This window comes from Arachis ipaensis, chromosome B03 (genome assembly GCF_000816755.2).
Source record: "Arachis ipaensis cultivar K30076 chromosome B03, Araip1.1, whole genome shotgun sequence".
Lineage (NCBI taxonomy): Eukaryota > Viridiplantae > Streptophyta > Magnoliopsida > Fabales > Fabaceae > Arachis > Arachis ipaensis.
In genome coordinates this window covers 6,380,422-6,384,008 of record NC_029787.2, presented here as the reverse complement: position 1 = coordinate 6,384,008, position 3,587 = coordinate 6,380,422, and the positions used below count along the sequence as shown (strand labels likewise).

At 27.4% G+C, this 3,587-nt stretch overlaps 1 long non-coding RNA gene across 1 annotated transcript; it reads left to right on the top strand.

Annotated features, from left to right (window-relative positions):
* LOC110269914 lies at nt 813–2,884 on the top strand. Its single transcript, XR_002358756.1, has 3 exons — nt 813–1,184; nt 1,337–1,377; nt 2,341–2,884. It is a non-coding gene; the product is annotated as an uncharacterized LOC110269914 (long non-coding RNA).

Here is a 3,587-nt window from a genome sequence, read left to right as displayed (position 1 = left end):
GTTACCTTTTATCAGTTTATGTAATTATCATATTAAAAATAAAATTGTGAAAAAAAATTATAATTATATATATTTTTTGATAAATCTTTTAAAAAAACTAATTCTGATAATTATATGTTAATTATTTTTATAGAATAAAAAAAATTATCTAAAATTCGGCCTCTCTATATTAAAATTTTTGGATCCGTCCTTTGAATATCTTTCTTTTCTAAACCAATCTTAAAAGTCTCAACTCAAGATAGAAAATTACAAAAAAATTTTCTATGAATCTAATAATCCCCTTTGATAATGCCATAAAAAAATTTAGATTACATGGACTTAAATCCAACTAAGCACATTCAACATATTTTCCATTTTTTTAGTAACTACTACCCACCAAGTACCAACATTATAAACTGCAACAATTTTATGACTCACCAACCACATACATGCATATATTACATAAAGACACCTTATATTACTAAGTATCTATATCCTTTATATATATCATTTGATTCATGAACTCCATAATTGTCCATCTACTACCTTTATTTAAAGCAACCTACTCCCATGGTCGGAACCATTTGTACTCCTTGTATACCACTTTCATATGTTAAAAAATATGGATTTTATTCTTTGTTTTGTTTCTGAAAAATCGTAATTCCTAGCTAATGTCATTTTTTTCTTCAATCCATTTAACAATATTTTTATAATTAACTATCATTTGCTATGGCACCAACTTTTTCAAATAAAAATTGAATTGCATCTTCTAATTTTTTGAGTATAACCTCTCCAGTCATGTTTGCTCTTATAACATCACCCCTAAAGTCTTTTATCTCTCCCAGTTACTAATCAAATAACCTTCAACTACAAAACAATTTAAACTCTGTTGTCTCTATTTATACTCTTAGTTGTTTTGAGTTTTACGAGACTTTACTCGATAAAATTTATAGACTTGTCCTATAGTTTTTGTGGGGTCAAAAGAATGCAGTAGTAATTGAAAGATAATCAGCAGACCAAAAATTTAAGGTAAATTAAATTTTGATTTAAAAGTATTTAATTTAACCCTCTTTAAAAAATAGAACTAGAGATTGTAAATTAAGTAGCACTCACTTTTTTTGAAGTATATCAAAGTAAGTATTTTAGGTATTGTACATTCTTAAAGGCTGACATTGGAATAGGAGATTGGAGGAGTTTGTTAGAAGGTAAGAAAACAATTGAACCCCATCAAAAATTATTGTCGCAAATCCCAAATCAAAAACTTATCTAGATTTTAGTTTTAATTGTAGCAGACAGATAATGAAAACGCCAAATAATTCAACTTTTTAAACACAATTTGGCACAAACTATTCTTCAGATTCTAGACTCTATCTCGGATGAAGAAGACATACTTACCAGGTTAGAACTTGCAGTACTCAATCTTTTCAGCATATCCATGGGCTTACCAGCCTTTGTATCTCTCATTAGAGCAATTATCAGAGCAGTGTAAACAAATGCTGTTGTACTCTTTAACTTGGTAACTGAGATGCCAACTAAAGAATGAAAAATTTCTATGAAAAATTTACAATGTTAACCAATGTACCCAAATATAATCAATCAGAATAATCAATTACTCATGGGATAATCTCTGCGAAGAGAGTGATGATATTGACAATGGTGTTGATGATAATGATCATGATAAACTTCACGAGGAGAGAATATATTCAAACTATGAAGCAGAAAGTATTGGAAATTTTGCACTAGTTTTGTTTCAACCATCTACTTCCATTAAAGAGGAAGATGTTTCATTCTGTCCACCTACAATAAGGAGGGAGGTTTTGTGGTGCTTCACCGACAGAGAATATATTAAGAATGTTGTCAACAAACCTGCTTTACATGAATCATATACTGACGTAAATATGAGAGATTCATCTTGCATGTCTTGTGAGGAAACAGAACCCACCTCCACTAAGCAAAGCATCGACAGGAACCAATACCTAGCCATCCAAGATGCTTGTGATAAGACAAGTATGCTTGCATATAATGTTAGCTTGTAGGTCATTTATTAAAACTGACTGCGTTTTCTTTTCTTTTGTTTTCGTTTCTTTTTTTTTTTCTTTTTCTTTTTTTAAAAGGAAAAGAAAAATAAGCAAGACTTTTGCATTTTACCTGTTATGATGATGAAAATAACTTTTCTATTATTTCTGCTAATTTGGTGATAGCATGTTGTTTTACTTTTACCATATTACTCCATTTTATAATATGTAATTTTCAATTTTTCATCCATTACTATTTAACACATTTGATCAGTGTTTGCATCCTGCTATGAAAATTGTGTTATTGTGTAGTCAATCTTGATTTTCTCTTTTCTGTTTCATATAGAAACGGAACTTTCCTCATCTGGGAATACAGAAAGTTCAGCTGTCATTCAAGAAGTTAAAGAGCTGGTTCCAGCCCTTCCAGATAGGTATTTTTTTCGTCCCTCGTCTATGATGTATTGATGGCATTACTTTTAAGTGTTGTCAACATACAATGTGATTTTATTCACCTAGACGATCCTCTTCTTGGAAACTTCTAACAAGCCGAATTTGTGTATTTCTTGTTAACTAATGTTATGTGAACTGCATTACTATGGAAAAACGGAAGATATTGATGAGCTGCTGTTTCAGACTAAAAAGCTTCTGCTCAACAAAAGCATTCTGAAATGATTTCTCATTTGAATCAAGCTACTCAATAAGAGTTTGTCTAGTGTTTTCTACATATGGCCCTGCAATTAACTGCAAGCAGCATATTTTTCCTCTGCGTGACAATTAATCAATAAATTTTCTGTTTTGGAATTGGGCTTGGAATGCCACTGAGAAGAGAAGTAATGTGCGAACACCTTCCCCTTTGAGTAGTCTTTATTTTGTTCATCCACCGTTAATTTATTTACTGGATTAATAAAATAGATAGATACTGTATAAAATATATAATTAATTTAAAATTTAATATTATATAATTAAAAATTTATACATAATTTTTTTAAGTAAAATTATAAAAATACTCAATTTAAATTTATTTATTTGATTTTATATTTTGTATATTACAATAATTGAAATTAACATTTAATTTTTTTATTTTATTTTTCATGATTCACAATAAGATTATGTATTTTTAATAATATTAGAATTAAATGATATTAAAAAATGTAAATAGTTGAAATGAAAAAGAAGTGATATATGGATGATATGATTAATGAATACAATTAGACTAAAAATAAAAAAATTAAAAAACTTATAAAGGACATGATATATAATTAAAATTAAAATTTAACTTTTTTAATTTTGTTTTTCATGACTCATAATAATATTATGTATTTTCAACATATCATAACTAAATGATATTAAAAAAATATAATTAAATTGTTGAAAGAAAAAAATTATATATGAATGATATAACTAATGAATACAATTAGACTAAAAATTAAAAAAAACCTAAAAAATTATAAAGATATAGAGTTTTAGGAATTTATTACCTAATACATGTTTAGCAAACTAAAAATAGAGTTGTAGTCAATAACCAAATCCTTTCAATACTTGTGTCAAATATTAGTAAGAATGAAGAAAAAAAAAAAAAAAAGAATAAAGCGC